Raw genomic sequence first — 20,990 nt, 5'->3', positions numbered from 1 at the left:
AGTTTGTTGATCTTCATGTCCCGTTTGTGTGCTCCGGTATCCCTGATCGAACCTGTGTGTACCGACCTTCGCCCGTTCACCGACCACCCTTGTAAGCCTGACTCCTTTGATACTTCTGCCTGCTTTGATTGTTCTCCTGTGTACCGACTCCTGCCTGCCCGCTCACCTGCTCTCTTAGCCCGACGTCCCAACTACCGCTGCTGCACCGGACTGCCTGCTCGATCCCCTACCTCTGCATATAATAAACGTTTCTCCTTGAACTATCTTGCATCTTCCGAGTCCTGCATTTGGGTCCTACTCTCGTTCCGATGGGACGTGACACAAATATCAATTCACACTCAGATCCCATGAAGAATTTCTCAATTAACCTACAGTATGGTATTAACCATGTTGTTTTGAAAAACCCGGACAAAACTCATTGAAGCACGGGACTATCATGGAAACTCCATACAGATAAATCAGAGCAAGATTTGTCCACAGAACCTTTGACTGCATGACAGACATACCAACAACTTTTAAGTAGATGCCTGATGGTGGTTGTGGCTCAAAGAAATAGAAAAATATTTATCTACTATTGTATGGTTTGCATTTTGTCATTTCGTACCTTGAAAGATACATTCCAATGACAAATATGAATCAAAATATGATTACATTTAATCTCCAATATTAAATGTGGAGAAAATGTGCTAAAATTGTTATATGTTTTCATCCTCTCCAGCCAGAATACACTCTACATTTTGGAAATTGTTTTGCACAAAATTGTTGGCCTGTTTAATTGGGCTGATCCAATTCCTGGCACCCCAACGCAGTAACCCCCAATTAATTCAAATGTTTCGGTCGAAAACATTATTTCAAATATTTATTGAGATTCCTCCTAAAAGGCAATGCTTTTCCTCGAGTTTTTGGACAGGACCATTTCAGTGAGAACTCATTGCTCATGAGCCTGAATCTCCATGAATAACTGACAGATGGAAGCCAACTATTTTGTCGCGCTATATGGCAAGGAGTGTGCTCATGTGAATAGTGTACACATTTGTGAATGTAAAAAGCTGAGAGGAATAGAGTGAAGCTGTCTCTTTGTGAGTTACTGTATCTAAATTTGTAAATGTGAGCTTTACATGAACAATGCTCTTATCTACATTTATTACAGAATCATGTGTTGTACACAATGAGTTTAATCTGAAGGAATTTCTTTGTTTTTGTATCCAGTGTGACAGTAGATGGACATACAGTGCAGTGAAAAAGTATTTCCCTCCCTCCTGCCTTCTTTTATTATTTTTTTGCATATCTATCACACACAAAGGTTTGAAATCATAAAACACATTTTAATAGCACTCAGAGACAACCCAAAGAAATAAAAAATAGAGCTTTCAAATCCATCCATTTACTTAGCCCCTTATCCTCACGAGGGACACGGGAGTGCTGGAGCCTATCCCAGCTGTCACGGGGCAGGAGGCAGGGTACACCCTGAACTGGTTATCAGCCAATCGCAGGGCACATAGAGACAAAAAGCCACACCTTGGGGCAATTTAGAGTTTCCAATTAATGTTGCAAGTTTTTGGGATGTGGGAGGAAACTGGAGTGCTGGGAGAAAACGCAGGCAGGCACGGGGAGAACATGTAAACTCCAAACTCCAGGCGGGGCCGGGATTGAACCCGGGACCTCAGAACTGTGAGGCCAACGCTTTCCAGCTGACCCACCTTTCCACCCAGCTTTCAAATGACAAATTTAGTCAGGCTCAAAAAAATCCAAACCTGACCCTCTGTGAAAAGGTAATAGTCACACACACACACCCCTTCTTTGTTAAATCTCAAAGTCACTGTTACGAACCACAAATGTGAGAAAGGTAAGTTCAATTTCATGAGCCACACCCAAACCTGATTAAAATAATTATTATTGAATCAAGGAATTACTTAAATAGAATCTAGAATATAAAGTAGCCTACAATATCTCAAGAACCAATGCATCAGAAGTTCAAGAAGAAATGAGAAAAAAAGTGATTGAAATCCATCAGTCTGGAAAAGGTTATGAAGCCCATTCCAAGGATTTGGGACGTCAGGAAAGCACTGTCAGAATTAGAATCAGAATCAGCTTTATTGGCCAAGTGTGAAAAACACAAGGAATTTTTCTCCGGCAGTCGGTGCTGGCTTGGCACCGATGGTCGCTAGTGCAACTCTGACTGCTTAAACTTTTTGGAAGGCGTGCAACCAGTTGCATTTGGCATAAAAATGGCACATCATTTGATAAAAAGAACATTATGCCAACAGTGAAGCAAGGTGGTGGCATTATGATGATCTGGGGCTGCTTTGCAAATGTCTGTCCATCAGCTCGTCCCCTCAAACTCAAGTGCAGCAGGATGAGGATCCGAAACACGCCAGTAAGTCCACCTCTGAATGGCTAAAAAAAAAAATATTAAGGTTTTGGAATGGCCAATTCAAAGTTTGGATTTAAATCCAATTGAAATGTGGTGTGAACCCAAAAAGATCAACTGGCAGCCATATACATTTTACATATATTTTGAAATAGATATTTTTATGAAAACTACATATATTATTCACTTCAATGTCTATACAAATAAAAAATGAGCAGAGAGCGTGTCATTAATGCGTAAAGTTTCAGATGTCTCACACAACATCCTAGTTGCGGCTATATTGCCTGAAACATCATTTGCAGATGTCACACTGGGACAGTCGTCATTGAGAAGATGCTGGGCCGCCTGCTATGGGATATGAACAACATCGGAGAATATTTTGGGATTTTTCTGGCGTCCTTTCCGAGACTGAAGCTCATTTCGAAGAAGAGAACATCTCAGAATTCAGTGAAATGGGCAATATTATCCAATTGTTTCAAGCCATATTTAGATGATATGCAGATCACTTCTAACTCACAACAGACTCCCTGACAGACGGACGAGGAACCCGATGAAATAGTAAAAATGATAGGCCTATAATTGTTCGATTTCCTAACTCTTTTAGAAGTCTTGTGTATGTAGCGTACTCAGGAGGACCCATGCTGGGCGAAGTAACTACTTCAAGTGTGCCAAGACACGTGGCCAGTGGGGGGAGCTCCTTTCTCCTCCCTGCCAGTGGTGTGACAGCAGGGGCCAACCAGCCTCCCGGCCTGACTCACCTCCGAAGTCAGGTAAAAGTTCAGCAAACGGTGGCTAACTGTGGTGACCGGCAATATCTTTTGTCACGTTCTGAGGGAAGGATTACGTGGTCAGAAACCAACAGAGCCTTTTATTCATCCTGCTGCTATCAGACAAGTACATGGACACTACCAATATGATGCAAATCTTTTATGTACTGAGAGTAGGATCGCGTCATTGGACGCGGACGGAGGTATTTATCATTGCTGCTTTCGGACAAGTCCATGGACACTACCCATATGATGTGGATCTTTTGTTACGTTCTGAGAGTAGGATTACGTCGTCGGACGCGGACGAAGCTTTTTATCATTGCTGCTTTCAGAGAAGTTGTCTGAGTTTAATGACTATACATCTAGTTAGCTAGTTCGCTCGTGTTATACGGTACTAAACTGTCTTTGTACTTCTATTTCATTGTTTTGAGTTGTATTGTATTGTGTGTCATTAAATTGTCTTAAAAGCAATACAAGTGCTTTGTTATATGTTGTTGGTGTGACCAAGGAGTTTGTACTAAATTCAACATATGCTATAAACTGTGCGACAAATTAGTTCCCCCAAACTATTACTTTTTCTTAATAACTCATACACATATATCTGTCATTGAGAACCCACAAAGCTCTCGTACTTTTCACCTGTGCAATCTATTTTTCACGACAAACCAGGTGTTTTGGAAAAGTGTGAAGAGTAAATCCATCCTACCGAGCGTGAGCAAAATCCAGCAATGCAACCAGCTGGCATTTTGGCAAACACAATGAGAAAAACAAGTAATTTTTTGCCGGCACAATAGGCATAAACCAATATAAACACGCTACTGCAAAAAACGTCACTTCCTGGTTCTTCTCCAACACAAATGACTCGAGAGGGTTTTCATGGCGGAGATGCAAAAATACATATACGACAACATCCTGACGTGTTGTGAAAAAAATGAATGGGTCCATTCCGGCTGACTTTCTTTTTATTAAAAACATGCTCAGAATTATGCTCTATGTGTCAGTCGACCTTTAAATGGGCAATTAATACTAGAAAACCCTACAATATGGAAGAGTTGAAACAATTCTGCAAAGAAAAGTGGGGTGAAATTCCTCCAGAGCGATGTGAAAGACTCATCATCAATTATCACAAACGCTTGATTTCAGTGTACTGCAATGATGGCACAACCCGTTGTTAGGTTCAGGGGGCAATTACATTTTCACAGCGGGTCAGAAAGGTTTACATTTTTTTACGTGAATTAATGAATTGAATTGTCCTTTGAAAACTGCATTTTGTATTTCCTTGGGTGTTCTCTGAGTGATATCAAAATTGGTTTGATGATTTGAAACCTTCGTGTTTGATAGAGCTGCAAAAAAAATAAAAAAATTAAAAAGTGAAAGCAGGAATGGGGTGAAGACTATTTCATGGCACTGTTCTACCACGACAAGGAAGCACACAAACCTCATTTGCCTTTAATGCAATTACTGTAGGTTAAATAATGATCCCATATGAATTTCCAGAGAAAGACCAATGAGCATCTGCTGTTTTCATATTTCGAAATTATGACCAATTTGTCTATGAATGGATAATGGCAAAAGTGCACATTTTGGGATGGTCTGCAGCCTGAAACAACAATCAATCTTTACAACCTGATAGGACATGCATGGCCGAATGTCACATGACACCATGGGGCAGTGTCACAGCATCTCTATTGGATAGTCATGCGCTCTTATTGTCTATCAATTATACATCATTGAGTGACAAAGTGGATGTTTTAGTTTTAACTGGCCAAAGTGTATTCATTATGATACCCAACAAAAGGAGACTATTCTATGAATAATAACTAATGTTAATACAAGACTCCAGTATTCCATAAATATCTGTCAATATCAAAACTAGAGCTGAATACACAAAAATTTTACTTAAGATCTTAATTCTGGTGTTTGAATGACACCATCAGAGAGTTGTTCATCTCAAAAATCTCTTTTTCGTCTTTTAATTATTGTGCTTATAGTTTTAATTGTGTTGATCTTCAACTTTGCCACATTTTTTTAGGCATACTAGTAAAATGTAGTAAAATGAGACAGCATCCAGCTCACTTGTGATCCTACCTTTATGGATGGATGTATACCAATGTCAAATAGCTGCATAGTGATTCCCCATAGAGCACAACAATACTATCCATTAGCAGGATTCTTCAAATAAATGCTGGTTGAAGGAGAAAAAAAAAACAGGGGCAAAAGAGAGCTTGAGAACAAGAGAGATGTATGTGCATGCTGCAGGGACGTCAGTTGCATGGCAACCCGTGGAGCTGGCCTATTCTGGTTTTAGAGATGAGTGAGAAAATGGCCAAGCTCCAGTTGAGATGGGTTTCCATTTATCTGGTCAATAATGTAAGACCACAACTGATAAAATAATTGCCTGTATTTAAATATAATATATCAATACAGCTTGGAGATTGTTCATTTGTGTCCCCAGCTACCTGCTTCATCCTTACAAAGGCAATACTGGCTCATGTCAACAATATGAGCCGAACAAAATATTCAACCTCAGGTTAATGCCTTCAGACTACAAATACAAGGTCAGACATGTCATGCACCTCAAAAGTAATGCTGCACCCCCACATCCTATATCTTGTTTTGCTGTCTCTTATTGCATTACGCTAGACAGCATCTGTGAAAAATCACATGTGAATTGACAATTGGAGCATATCTACTGTACTTGGGATTTATTTAACATGTGCACCCCTTGCTTTTATGGCTAAGCTTCATACAGTATATAAGACCAGGGAAAGGCTGGATTTCTTCTGTTTTGAATTCCATAATCTAAATCTAATCGTGTACTGTCAGAGGCAATACAAATGACATTTGCAGAGAAGTAAAGGACGAAGCTGACAGCCAACAGTGATGGCCTTTTTTAGCTTCTCATTCTTGCTTGTGTGTGAGCATCCGTTCACCTTTTAATGTCAACACTCATTTTTAAATATGTAGACTGATCTGGAACACTCCCAGTGTGCAGTTTGACACTGAATGTTCGCATCAGTCATTTGGAGGTTGAATCAAGCACATGCATACACAAACACACATGTATGCACACGCAAACACACACATACCCACAATGATATAATGCAGTTATATCGTCATAATAGATGACACAATTTTAACCATCCTTTATTCCTTCCTACTACTCCTACATTTCGTACATGTAACACTACATCATAAATACTCTGTTTCATTTAGGATACGTGCACTTATATAAGATCTGTTAGCAATACGTAGTCCACAACTGTAGCTGTTCTGCATAAGCACAATAGGGGCAGTATCCCACCACATCCATTTGAATTTCTCTTTTTAACATCCACCGATTTTCCTTTTATGCTCACTCGGGTGAGAGGTGGGGTACACCCTGAACTGGTTGCCAGCCAACCGCCTGGCACATAGAAACAAACAACCGTTCACACTCATAGTAACACTTACAGGCAATTCATTTCACCTACCATGCATTATTTATTTTTTATTTTTTTTGAAATGCAGGAGAAAACCGGACTCCTTGCAGGCACAGAAGGAACATGAAAATTCCACATAGGCAGGGCCGGAATTTGAGTCCCAGTCCACAGAACTGTGAGACAGACGTGCGAACTGGTCAACCAGTACGTCTCCTCTTTTAAACATGTAAGCATCAAACCAAAGATGCTCAGGCAATTATATTTTGTAGCGGTGTCATTTGCCAAAAAATAGCATACTATTGGAAAGGCTGCTTTTAATTATGCCCCATGCATTTGGGATGAGTAACACAACTGACCTCATGTAATCTGTGCCCAGTCTTCACTGCCTATGGTGATCAACTTATTCTGTTGTTGCTATGAACTTGTTGTTCTCTGGTAGATTGGATAATTGAAGACTACTCATCAGTAATGGGGAAGAAACATTTCAGCAATAATAGTCCGTGGCCTCGGGTAAGTTTTGGCATGTTCATAGATATGATCCAAGTGTAACACTATAACATCTATGCTTAATGAATTCTGAAAGAGGAAATGTTCATGTTTCTGGAAAAACAGCAAATATTATTCCATAATTGAACATGTATAAGCCCCTTAAGCCAGTTCAAACAGCAACAAATTTAACATGCTTAAATTATACATTCACTTTTGGAAATTATACGATGCTTAAAAGAATTGGCACAATATCAAACAGAATATTGTTAACCACAATTTTGGATAGTGGGAGAATTCTTTTTCACTGAAGCCAAAAGCAAGTGTGGCTGGGTGCTGTTGTAGATTTTTTTTTTAGCTTACTTCAAAACAAACAATAGTAAACACATCCTGCGTACAATAAAGTAGGCACTAGACCAGAGATAAAAAAATATATATATATTTTGCTTTCCGTTGCGATGAAAGGCAATTTCTAATTAAACTACTGTCTTTACATAAAAGTAAAACGTACACGAGTACGAAATACTAGTTATACAAGTAGTGGTAGTAATAGTAACTAGTACTTAAGTAAACAAATACAACAGCATTTTTACTGAAACTTAAATACAATACATTTTAACTAACATTTTGACAACTTCTCTGAATACAAAATACTTGGCTCCATTTACCCTGCTTGGTACTGGTACTGTTCATTTATATGTTGCAAGTTTCAGGGAAAAAAAAGGGAAAAAAAAAAAAAAAAAAGAGCCAACCTGCAACGGTCCCACCTTATGCTATTTCAGTAACATGTTCCAAGAGCTAGTGATGGTACGTGAACGAAAAGTCTCTAAAATCTGGATTTTTTTATTTTTTTTTAAGTGAATGCTTAAGAGAGAGCCTGGACATGATTGGCCCATATGTGAGCCGTTGTCTCTCTGCACAAAGTGGGGGGAGCACACAGATGAGAGGAAGATGAGGCAGACAGAGCAACGGACCACAGAAAGATTTAATAAAAATGTCTCCTCAAACTGTTGCTGCTGATCCAGGAACTGTGTATTGTAGTAATGTAATGTCAGTTCCTTCTGAGAGAATCCTTTTCAAAAGAAGGCAGATAATTTCCGACAATTTGCCTTTCATGAAATCCCAAGATCCCCAACCATACTTAGGATAAGTGCTTCAAAAAATGGATGAATGGATGCGTGTTTTGTGGTGATTGTGTTGCTTCACTTGAAATGTGTTCAGTAGAAAAATGTTAGGGGTTAAAAAAGTTACAAGATGTTTAGCCGTTCGATTATATGAGTACACATAGCAACCTGACACGTTCAGATTTTGTAATTAGAAAACATTGAGTTCTCTAGAGGACGTGAATTAGCAAATTAAAAACAATGAGTGACTTAAAGAACATTATTTGGTGATTCTTCTTCTTTTCTTTTTGCCTTGTCCCGTTAGGGGTCGCCACAGCGTGTCATCTTAGATGAACGCATATTTGTTTGGCACAGTTTTACGCCGAGGAGAGAAGCTTACAGCACCTGGTATTCCCAGGCGATCTCCCATCAAAGTACTAACCAGGGCCAAACCCGCTTAGCTTCCGAGATCTGACGAGATCAGGCGTTCTCAGGGAAGCATGGGCATAAGCCTTTATTTGGTGATTACAGCTTGTTTTATGATTAAGACACTGTTGAAGAAATGGAAAATAATGAGACAGAACCAGCACAGAGAGATAGCGTGAAGAAAATACATATTTGAACACCCTGCTATATTGCAAGTACTCACACTTAGATTTTTATTTATTTTTTTATTGTGGGTGCATATCCACTGTAAGAGAGATAATGGAAAAAGAAAAGACTAGAAATCACAATGTATGATTTTTTAATGATTTATTTGTATGATGCAGCTGCAAGTAAGCATTTGAACACCTGAGAAAACCAATGTTAATATTTAGTACAGTAGCCTTTGTTTGCAATTACAGAAGTCAAAAATTTCCTGTAGTATTTCACCGGGTTTGCACACACTGTAGGGGGGATTTTGGTCCACACAGATGTTCCCGAGATCAGACAGGTTTCTGGGTTTACGCTGACAAACTGAGTTTTTTTTCTCCCTCCAAAGATTTTGCATTGAATTTAGGTCTGGAGACTGGCTGGGCCACACCAGAACCTTGATATGCTTCTTACGGAGCCACTCCTTGGTTTTCCTGGCTGTGCACTTCGAGTCATTGCCATGTTAAAAGACCCAGCCACGACCAATCATCAATGCTCTGACAGAAGGGAAAGGGATTGTTCCCCAAAATCTCACAATACATGGCCGCGGTCATCCTCTCCTTCATACAGAGCAGTCATCCTGTCCCATGTGCAGAAAACACCCCCAAAACATGATGCTACCACCCACATGCTTCACAATAGGGATAGTGTTCTTAGGATGGAGCTCATCATTCGTCTTCCTCAAAACACGGTTATTGGAATTATGACTGAAAAGTTCAAATTTGGTCTCATCTGACCACAAAACGTTCTCCCATGACTCCTGTTTATCATCCAAATGGTCATTGGCAAACTTAAGACGAGCCTTGACATGTGCTGGTTTAAGCAGGGGAACCTTCCGTGCCATGCATGATTTCAAACCATGACGTCGTGGTGTATTACCAATAGTCACCTTGGAAATAGTGGTCCCAACTCTTTTCAGGTCGTTGATCAAGTCCTGTCGTGTAGTCCTGGGCTGATTTCTCACCTTTCTAAGGATCATTGAGACCCCATGAGGTGATATCTTGCATTGGATTCCACTCCGATTGAGATTGACCATCACATTTAGCTTCTTCCATTTTCTAATGATTGCTCCAACAGTGGACCTTTCTTCACCATGCTGCTTGCCAATTTCTCCGTAGCCCTTTCCAGGCTCGTGGAGTTGTACAATGTTGGTCTTGGCCATGTTACAAGTTTGAGTCTTACTAATTGTATGGGGTAGACAGGTGTCTTCATGCTGGTAACTACCTCACGCGGGTGCATCTGATTCAGGCTAATACATCGAGTTGAGGTGGACTTTTTAAGGCGGACTAACAGGTCTTTGAGAGTCAGAATTCTAGCGGATGGACAGGTTTTCAAATACTTATTTGCAGCTCTATCACACAAATAAATCGTTTAAAAAAAATCCTACATTGTGATTTCTGGATTTTTCTTTTCATATTTCTCACAATGGACATGGACCTACGATGAAAATTTCAGACCCCTCCATTATTTCTAAGAGGGAGAACTTGCAACATAGCAGGGTGTTCAAATACTTATTTTCTTCACTGTAACTCTTGGATGAGAAGGATAAAATTAATGCAAATAAAACAGAAAAATGGATGATCAAAATGATGAAACTCATCTCGTCACAAAAATACAAATGGGGAGAAGGAGAAAGGAGCTCTCCTCCCACCAGCCACCGGTGTCTGGGCATTCCTGACGTATTTACGTATTTTACGTATCAACGTATTTTCGCCGAGGATGAGTCCTCCTGAGTACGCTACATACACTAGACTTGTAAAACGGTGAGGAAATCAAGCACTTATGGGCCAGTGATTCCTCGTCCGATGAAGATTCCGGTGCCAGTGAACACTTATCTAAATATGACTTGAAACAATGGCCGTGGTCGCTTCACTCGCGAGATGTTCTCTTCCTCCAGAAGAGGTTCAGTCTCAGAAGGGGTGTCAGAAAAATTTGAAAATCACTCATGTTCATCTGGCATTGCGCCAGTGTGCAGTGTGATGCCTGCACATGATGTCGCAGACAATATGGCCGCCAGTCTATTCCGGCTAATTTTTTTGGTTAACAACATGCAAAATTTTATGTTTTATGTGTAAGTGGCACTTTAAGAGTCCCTGGTGGTTTAGTGGTTAGGATTGGGCATGCTGGGGTTCGATTCCCAGTCTGGGAACATTTCCACTCACGAGTGTGTGTGTGTTCACTGTGATATGTAAAATGCAGAGGACAAACTCTGTGTGCATGCATGCATGCATGCATGTTCATGAAAATGAAGATGGTTCTTCTTAAATCTATTGAAATAAGCTAAGGAATTATTTGTACTTTGTTCCATGCCATTACTGCTCCTGACCTATCCCAACAAACAGATAATGATTGTGCTTCACTTGAAATGTTATTCTTGGATGACGACAGAAGATTAGATGAGAGGAAAAAGGGTCTTTCTTGTTGGATCCAGTCGCCCTACTCAATATAAAATCCTAAACAACCGATCTAATACTGCAAATGCAGTAGAGTATTAGTATTTATTCCTTAGATCTCGACTGAGAAACTTTGTCTTCAGACAAAATTACTGCCAAAACAGACTGCAGTTTTTTTTTTTTTTTTTACATTTATTTTCTCATTACACATTTGATTTTTAGGCACACATTTAAGTCAAAAACCTGCTACATCAGCCTGAATATACATCAGTGACAGAAAGAAAATCAAATTTCCTTATCCTATCAGTTCTATTGGTCTTTCCCACACTTATTTTTTATACAGTATTAAAGTTGTGTCAATAGCTTGAGAACAAACTTGTAAATGTGCTCAAATGCTCAAGATGTCTGAGAAATGTGAATGTTTGTTGTTGTGCAGAACATGTGTGCCATTGTTGTCATCTATTTTGAAAGTGTGGATGTTTATTCAGACAAAGAATGAAAGTAGTGTGGTTGCAAACACTTGAGTAGGTTTATTTTGTTAAAATAGATCACAGTAATGCTTCGAGAAAAAAAATGCACCTGCATGAATCGTGGAGGTAAGAGCGTAAAGACTAATTTGTGCCTAATATGCATCTAGTCTGTTCATTGATGTACTGATTGCATTACTCTGGGTTCTAAACAGTTTCATGAAGTCTTTTCACATGGTTGGTGGCATTGGGGATTTTGGGTTTGGCTTCTGTTCGTACCATTTTATTCAATGACAACGTAATAGAGTAGTGATATTTTAGTATATTGAATTTGAGATTTAAGAATTTTGGGATGTGTTCCAGTTGGTGTGTGTAAATAACAGTAATATAAGGTATAATTCCAACAAAATTATGTATGAATGTGAAAGCATGAATGTGAACAATAATGTGCTTTGGGCACTGTGATGGTGTAGATAGAAAGAGTGTGATATAAGTGCACTCCATTTAATATTTCATCCATTTTGCATCCTGCATATTCTCACTAGGCTTGTGGGTGTGCTGGAGCCTATCCCAGCTTTATCATTTACCATAATACCAATTTGAACAAAGCAGCGCTTGGAAACTTTTTTTTTTTTTCCCCCAGAAAAGTTGTCATTTTGAATGGAAGGACAGTGACAATGTATGAAACATAAGTAAACAATGCTACTTCATAGCATTGCACATTCTTTTGCCCACACTGACTGAAAAGCTAAATGGTCAGTCCTGAAATGGTTACGTTTTGTCGATGACGTCACACCAAAACAGTGAAATATCAATTTCGTCAATGTAAAAAGGGCATACCCAGGGCAATTCGTTATTTACCGATTGCTCCAAAACATCTTATTACTGGAAAATACTGCCACTTTCATGGGAAAAAAAAATACATAAAAGGGTTTTTGTTAGTGAAATTAAACATTTAGACACTGGCCTCATCAAAGACGGTGATGAGTCTGCATAGAGGCAGAATGTGGTGCATCTGGAGCTTTTGTCTGGCCAAGCAACATAACACTGAACATGCTCAAGACTGTCAACACTCTCAAGAGATGATGGACTTCAGAAAGCATCTTTCTCCATGGCTTCCCCATACACTGCTCAACTCCCTTGTGTCAACTGTGAAAACCTGCAAGTTCCTGGGAAATTTAGTCTCTCAGGACCATCATGATCTCCATCCTCCAATGAGACCAGCACAGAATGTACTTGCTGCGGCTTCTGAGGAGGCAATGCTTGTCACAAGTGCTGTTGCAGCACTTCGAAACAGCAGCCATTGAATCAGTACTGTGTTCATACATAAAATTCTGGCTTGGTGCTACCACAAACAAGGAGATATCTCCATCTGTAGTAGAAAATGAGGACTGCAAAAAAAAAAAAAAAAAAAAAAGTCAGTAGCACTCTAAACCCTTCAGCATTTGCACAGTGCCAGATCTCAGACAAGTTCATGCAAAATTCTCTTGGATGCTTCAAATACTCCAAATATAATACAACATCTTCCAGCTCCTTCCATCCAGTAGGCACTATTAATCTGCTTATCCTCATTAGGGTTGGGTGCTCGACCAAACATTCGGAGATGTTGTTCCCTCTTGCCATTGAATTGCTGGAGGCGAAGTACCTTTTTGTGTTTTTATGTTTCAAAGTATTTTTTCTAAAACGGCTGTCTATTGTCATACTTGAGTGGCTCCAACTGCTGGAGAAAAAATATTTTTGTGTTTTTGAAATACTGAGTAAAATAAAGAGGATTCTGATTCAGATAAATGTTTTTGGCCTTTCAGGCTTTAAGATAAGAGTAGTAATAAATTAAAACTGACTAGGTAGTGGACATGTGTCATCTTTCGTCTGCAGTATGCATGGGTCCCAACAGGAATGTTTGTACAGCTTAGAGGTTGTGAAAAATTTCATTTGTTAGTGAACAGAGGTAGCCCATCATAATTTCTGATGCTGTATTAGATCATAATTGTAATCATTTTTATTTCAAAATCTCATTGTCAAAAACACTGATTTGAATTACCCTCAAGGGATCTCTCCGATTTTTTTCCCTCTTGTATAACATAGTGGTGGTTTCATTCTTTCTACTTGCCTGATGTATCTATGAGAATGTCAAGGCGTCATGATTTCAGTTGGGCCATCCCTAGCTATATCTTTCTTGGCTAGTTCAGTATAAAACTCTCAGTGAGTCACTGATGGTGTAGTGGTACACAAGCCTGACTTTGGTGCAGGCACCTTGGGATCAATTCCTGCTCAGTGATTTTAACATCTGCCCTGTGACTGGTGATCAGTTCAAGGTGTAGACTGCCTTTCACTCAAAGCTTGATGGTATAGGCTCTGGCTCTCCCGTGACCCTTGTGAGGACAACCTGTTTGGATAATGAATGGAAAACTCACAGAACATGCCAACACATTTTCGGCTCACCATGCGGTTAAACTTGAATCTAATCTTAGCTGTATACACACTTTGAATCGCCGCAAATCACAAGATGAGACCAAAGTATCCAGGCAATTTACAGTGTAATTTTTTGTAGCTTGGATGTCGAAAAATGTGTCTGTGCTTAGCAAAAGGCTCTCTGCTTTGCTCTCAAGAGCAAATCAAAGCATTTTCATCCAGGTGAGTTGGCTGGAAGCCTTTTTGATTCCAGCTGCAATCTTCACTTTCATAAAGGTTATGAGAAGCGACTTTTCATAACTTCCGCCTCCTCCTTGGTAAAGTTCACACACCAGTCCAATGCAAATACCACAACCCATCACAGGATTCTGCATGTTGTCTTTTCATACTGCTACCAAGACAGACAAATTGTTTCTCCAATCATTAATAGCCACTCTGTTTTTTTCCATTGACATAAGGTTTTCCACTCCTTTGACAAGATGGCATTAATCAGTTTTTCTTCTGTTAAGCCACATTCAGTGTGCCATATATGATTGGGAGGAAACCCCAGGTATTCTTGGGCACCAGCCTAAATATATATATATCTTTATTACAACATAAGTGTTCAACTATAACAAATGTGAAGACAAGACAACAACACAAAGCAACATATTTAACATTATACTATATTTTTATATGGTGTATGATATATGTATTGTATGTCATGATCCATTTTGGTCAGAATTAGAATGATTGGAATTCAGTACCTAAAAAATATTTATTCAAATTATTAGCCATCGTTTACTTCTGGTAGATGCCATTAGGACTCAAAATTCCAAAGATGTCAGCACTGTTCCATTTCCAGAATCGCCCAGATGTGTAAATCTGTACAACCCCCAATAATATGCAAATGAAATAGTGTGTTTACAAAATAAAACTGTTAACACATCTCTGTCAGAGTTCTGAGGACCAGGTTTTAAATCCTGGCCCCTCTCATGTGGGGTTTCCATATTCTCCCCGTGCCTACGTAGGTTTGGTCCAGACACTCTGTTTTCCTCCTATATGAATGTAAATATGAATGATTTTTTGTTTACATGTGCCATGTGATTGGCTTGTGACTAATTCAGGGTGTACGCTGCCTCTCTCCCAAAGATAATTGGGATTGGCACCAGCTCCATGTCATTTTGTGTCACGTATCTCATCTCTAGTCCCTATGTGTCTAAGCCCAAATCCTCTCCCTCTGACTGGGGCACCTAGTTAGCCATTTATCCGAAACCGCCACATGGTTTCCAGCAGACGTGTCCAAGTAGAGTTCATTTTTTTCCCTCCCATTTCACTCTGCCCAAGACATTCAGCCCTTGTGCCAAGTTGTTCCATTCTACAGTGTTTCTCAGTTCACATTCCTGAGTCCTTGTGCACTCTGACCTTCCAACCAAGTCTGACCCGAAACCACCTCTAGCTCATGCCCTGGTGCTGGTTGACCCACAGGAGCCTCTCACTCATGTCCCAGTGATGCCTGATCTGCAGCCGCCTCTTGCTCATGCACTGACTGTCCCTGACCCTCAGCCACCTCTTGCTCCTGTCTCGGTGGTACCTGCCTCTGTGGTGGTCGACCAGCAGCAGCCGACGCCTTTTGTCAACGTCTCAGCAGTGCTGAACCAGCAACACCTGCTGCATCTCGTTCCTGCCTTGGGAGTGCTTTGACCACAGCTGTCACCTGTTCCTGTTTGGATGCTGATTGCCATTGGGACCCTCCTTATGGACACCTTTCCCAGTGGCCCTATAGAGACCATGGTGCTTGCCGTTCTAGCAGACCTCATGAGCTGCTCGGCCAAGCTCCTCCCTTTGGATGGCCACCGGACAGACTGTGGTGGGGGTCGGAACCTACCCCAGCTATCATTGGGCAGAAGGCGGGAAAATCACAGGGGACATTGGGGCAAACAACAGTCACATCTAAGGGCAATTTAGACTCTCCAATCAATGCATGTTTTTGGGCATATGGGAGGAAACTGGATTGCTCAAAGAAAACCCATGCAGGCATGGGAAGGACATGCAAACTTCACACAGGCCGGGCCAAGATTTGAAGCCCGGACCCTAGAACTGTGAGGCCAACACTAACCAGTTGCGCCACCATTCCACTGTGTTAATAATCTCAATGTTAGTTATGAAATATGACAATTTAAAATTTTGGAACAGATATGAGTAAAAATCATGGAAGTTGACGTACTATTTGCTTTCTGTTGAGAACTTCCAGTACGGAGGCGGACCCAAATGCAGGACTTCAAGGCAGTGGCATAATGTTCAATGTGGTTTATTCAGGAAGCTATAACAGCAACGCCGGGACTTCCCTTTCCCAGCAACTTGCTCCGCAGCTGTCAGGTCTACCAATTAGACATTTATTAAACCTTACACAAAAGGGAAAGAAGACACAGTTCAAGTTTGACAGCTCAAGAGGAGAGAAACTGTCAAATACAATTCACTACTCCACTCTCTAATGATCCTCTCCTCAACACCTCTAATTATTTGGTTTCAAACGCCCCTTATTTATATGGGTGTTCCAAAAAGGAGACAGGGGAGCATAACATAGTTGGAACACAGTGTACCTGTTTGTTTTGTTTATGTGTGTGGAAGATTGCTGAGTACATGTGTGGTCAAGTTTGCAATCATTTGTTTAGCAGACAACAGGCACTCCTGGTTTTAACAGTGCTGCTGATTAAATGTTCTTGTCTGGGGATTGGGCTGACCACTGCTTGACATTTTCTGTTGTTTTGTAACTTAGACCTTGCATGTTTCCCAGTGTGTTTAGGGTCATTGTTTTGTTGAAAAACCCATTTCAAGGGCATTTCCTCTACAGCATAAACCAACATGACCTCATCAAGTATTTTGACATATAATCCTTTATACCCGATATGCAATAAATTGTCATGGGCCTGCGACATGGGACTGGGCATGATGTTGGCAGGGACATGATGTTGAGGGTGGTTTTATTCCAGGCAGTGGTTATACACAGATCTTCTTCTTCTTCTTTTCCTTTCGGCTTGTCCCGTTAGGGGTCGCCACAGCGTGTCATCTTTTGCCATCTTAGCCTATCTCCTGCATCTTCCTCTGTAACCCCAACTGCCCTCATGTCTTCCCTCACCACATCCATAAACCTTCTCTTTGGTCTTCCTCTCGCTCTTTTGCCTGGGAGCTCCATCCTCAGCATCCTTCTACCAATATACTCACTCTCACGCCTCTGAACATGTCCAAACCATCGAAGTCTGCTCTCTCGAATCTTGTCTCCAAAACATCCAGCTTTGGCTGTCCCTCTAATGAGCTCATTTCTAATCCTATCCAACCTGGTCACTCCGAGCGAGAACCTCAACATCTTCATTTCTGCCACCTCCAGTTCAGCTTCCTGTTGTTTCTTCAGTGCCACTGTCTCTAATCCGTACATCATGGCCGGCCTCACCACTGTTTTGTAAACTTTGCCCTTCATCCTAGCAGACACTCTTCTGTCACATAACACACCAGACACCTTTCGCCAGCTGTTCCAACCTGCTTGGACCCGTTTCTTCACTTCCTGACCACACTCTCCATTGCTCTGTATTGTTGACCCCAAGTATTTGAAGTCGTCGACCCTCGCTATCTCTTCTCCCTGTAGCCTCACTCTTCCCCCTCCACTTTTCTCATTCACGCACATATATTCTGTTTTACTTCGGCTAATCTTCATTCCTCTCCTTTCCAGTGCATGTCTCCATCTTTCCAATTGTTCCTCTGCATGCTCCCTGCTTTCACTGCATATGACAATATCATCTGCGAACATCATGGTCCAAGGGGATTCCAGTCTAACCTCATCTGTCAGCCTATCCATTACCACTGCAAACAGGAAGGGGCTCAGAGCTGATCCCTGATGCAGTCCCACCTCCACCTTAAATTCCTCTGTCACACCTAAGGCACACCTCACCATTGTTCTGCTGCCATCATACATGTCCTGTACTATTTTAACATACTTCTCTGCCACACCAGACTTACGCATGCAGTACCACAGTTCCTCTCTTGGTACTCTGTCATAGGCTTTCTCTAGATCCACAAAGACGCAATGTAGCTCCTTCTGACCTTCTCTGTACTTTTCCACGAGCATCCTCAAGGCAAATAATGCATCTGTGGTACTCTTTCTAGGCATGAAACCATACTGTTGCTCGCAGATACTTACTTCTGTCCTGAGTCTAGCCTCCACTACTCTTTCCCATAACTTCATTGTGTGGCTCATCAACTTTATTCCTCTATAGTTCCCACAGCTCTGAACATCCCCTTTGTTCTTAAAAATGGGAACTAGAACACTTTTCCTCCATTCTTCAGGCATCTTTTCGCCCGCTAGTATTCTGTTGAATAAGTTAGTCAAAAACTCCACAGCCATCTCTCCAAATTGCTTCCATACCTCTACCGGTATGTCATCAGGACCAACTGCCTTTCCAGTTTTCATCCTTTGTAGTGCCTTTCTGACTTCCCCCTTAGTAATCATTTCCACTTCCTGGTCCTTCACTCTTGCCTCTTCAACTCTTCCTTCTCTCTCATTTTCTTCATTCATCAACTTCTCAAAGTATTCTTTCCATCTATTTAGTACACTACCGGCACCAGTCAACACATTTCCATCTCTATCCTTAATCACCCTGACCTGCTGCACATCCTTCCCATCTCTATCCCTCTGTCTGGCCAACCTGTAGAGATCCTTTTCTCCTTCTTTCGTGTCCAACCTGGTGTACATGTCTTCATATGCCTCTTGTTTAGCCTTTGCCACCTCTACCTTTGCCCTACGTCGCATCTCGATGTACTCCTTTCGCCTCTCCTCAGTCCTCTCAGTATCCCACTTCTTCTTCGCTAATCTCTTTCCTTGTATGACTCCCTGTATTTTGGGGTTCCACCACCAAGTCTCCTTCTCCCCTTTCCTACCAGATGACACACCAAGTACTCTCCTGCCTGTCTCTCTGATCACCTTGGCTGTCGTCGTCCAGTCTTCCGGGAGCTTCGGTTGTCCATCGAGAGCCTGTCTCACCTCTTTCCGGAAGGCTGCACAACATTCTTCCTTTTTCAGCTTCCACCACATGGTTCTCTGCTCTACCTTTGTCTTCTTAATCTTCCTACCCACCACCAGAATCATCCTACATACTACCATCCTATGCTGTCGAGCTACACTCTCCCCTACCACTACTTTACAGTCAGTAACCTCCTTCAGATTACATCGTCTGCACAAAATATAATCTACCTGCGTGGTTCTACCTCCGCTCTTGTAGGTCACTATATGTTCCTCCCTCTTCTGGAAATAAGTGTTCACTACAGCCATCTCCATCCTTTTTGCAAAGTCCACCACCATCTGCCCTTCAAAGTTCCTTTCCTGGATGCCGTACTTACCCATCACTTCTTCATCGCCCCTGTTTCCTTTACCAATATGTCCATTACAATCTGCACCAATCACAACTCTCTCGCTGTCTGGGATGCTCAGAACTACTTCATCTAGTTCCTTCCAGAATTTCTCTTTCAACTCTTGGTCACATCCTACCTGTGGTGCATAGCCGCTAACCACATTATACATAACACCCTCAATTTCAAATTTTAGTCTCATCACTCGATCTGATACTCTTTTCACCTCCAAGACATTCTTAGCCAGCTCTTCCTTTAAAATAACCCCTACTCCATTTCTCTTCCCATCTACTCCGTGGTAGAATAATTTAAACCCTGCTCCCAAACTTCTAGCCTTACTACCTTTCCACCTGCTCTCTTGGATGCACAGAATATCAACCTTTCTCCTAATCATCATGTCAACCAACTCCTGTGCTTTTCCTGTCATAGTCCCAACATTCAAAGTCCCTACACTCAGTTGTAGGCTCTGTGCATTCCTCTTTTTCTTCTGACGCTGGATCCGGTTTCCTCCTCTTCTTTGTCTTCGACCCACAGTAGCTGAATTTCCACCGACGCCCTGCAGGTTAGCAGTGCCGGGGGCGGGCGTTGTTAACCCGGGCCACGACCGATCCGGTATGGGATTCTTTAGATGAACGCTCATATTTGTTTGGCACAGTTTTTACGCCGGATGCCCTTCCTGACGCAACCCTCTGCATTTATCCGGGCTTGGGACCGGCCTACAGATTGCACTGGTTTGTGCCCCCATAGGGCTGCATTTGTGGTTATACACAGATAAGCAGTCCAAAAAAAGGCAGAGGTACAAAAACACGTGTGGCAACAGAAAACAACAGGGAAGGTTTAAAACATGAAAACGAGGTCTGATTTCTACTAGACAAAAAGCAGAACTTGACTTACCATGGCACAGAAATGCAGTTCATGACAACGAGGCAAAAACACAACAAGAGTCTCGTATACTCATGCAGATTAATGCAGTCTCAACACAACACACTGGCAAATGAGAGTGACAAGGCTTATATGTCTGGCCTAATTAGTGTCTATACGATGCAGGTGTGGGGCTGCAGCTTGAGGCAGCTTCGCCCAGGGCAGTGGCTTGGCCATGCCCCTGACATAAATGTAAGTAAGTAAGTAAGTAAGTAGTATTTCTGTAAATACAGGGAGTCCTCAGCACAACATCGAGATCCGTTGATACACTGGCGATGTCAGTCGAATTTCCATGTAAGTCAGATTTCACTGGAATTGCAGCACTCCCGTGACACTCGTGGGGCTAAGCGGCTCAGAAAATGGGTAGTTGTGGGTACTTCACATAAAAAAATAAGATGCTGTACATACCATTACTGCAAGAGGTGTAACACAAAGAATGAGGGGAGGCTGTGCTTAGCTATTGCTAAGGAAGCATGTGCAAGAAGCCTTTGCTAGTGGTAAATTCCTCCTCTCTGTCCTTGCCTTTCTGTTCTTTCAAAGTTAAATATATATATAGATAGATAGATATACATATATTCATCCTTTTTCTGAGCTGCATATTCTCACAGGGGTTGCGAGAGTACTGAAGCCTATTCC

At 41.4% G+C, this 20,990-nt stretch overlaps 1 long non-coding RNA gene and 1 pseudogene across 2 annotated transcripts; both read right to left on the bottom strand.

The window, feature by feature from the left end:
* Nucleotides 1–8,542: 8,542 nt before the first annotated feature.
* On the bottom strand, nucleotides 8,543–8,661 carry LOC133497361 (5S ribosomal RNA; annotated as a pseudogene).
* Nucleotides 8,662–11,427: 2,766 nt separating this feature from the next.
* Nucleotides 11,428–20,476, bottom strand: LOC133495798 (uncharacterized). Of its 2 annotated transcripts, none has more exons than XR_009793660.1 (3): nucleotides 20,328–20,476; nucleotides 16,261–16,438; nucleotides 11,428–13,033 (listed from the first exon to the last, which is right to left on the bottom strand). It is a non-coding gene; the product is annotated as an uncharacterized LOC133495798 (long non-coding RNA). The 2 variants fall into 2 exon arrangements; XR_009793659.1 differs by lacking the exon at nucleotides 11,428–13,033 and adding an exon at nucleotides 13,122–14,028.
* Between the last annotated feature and the right edge of the window lie 514 nt (nucleotides 20,477–20,990).

The sequence above is a fragment of the Syngnathoides biaculeatus genome, chromosome 2, assembly GCF_019802595.1.
Source record: "Syngnathoides biaculeatus isolate LvHL_M chromosome 2, ASM1980259v1, whole genome shotgun sequence".
NCBI classification, from domain to species: Eukaryota; Metazoa; Chordata; class Actinopteri; order Syngnathiformes; family Syngnathidae; genus Syngnathoides; species Syngnathoides biaculeatus.
Note: the sequence above shows the minus strand (reverse complement) of the source record. Positions and strands in the feature narration are given on the sequence as shown.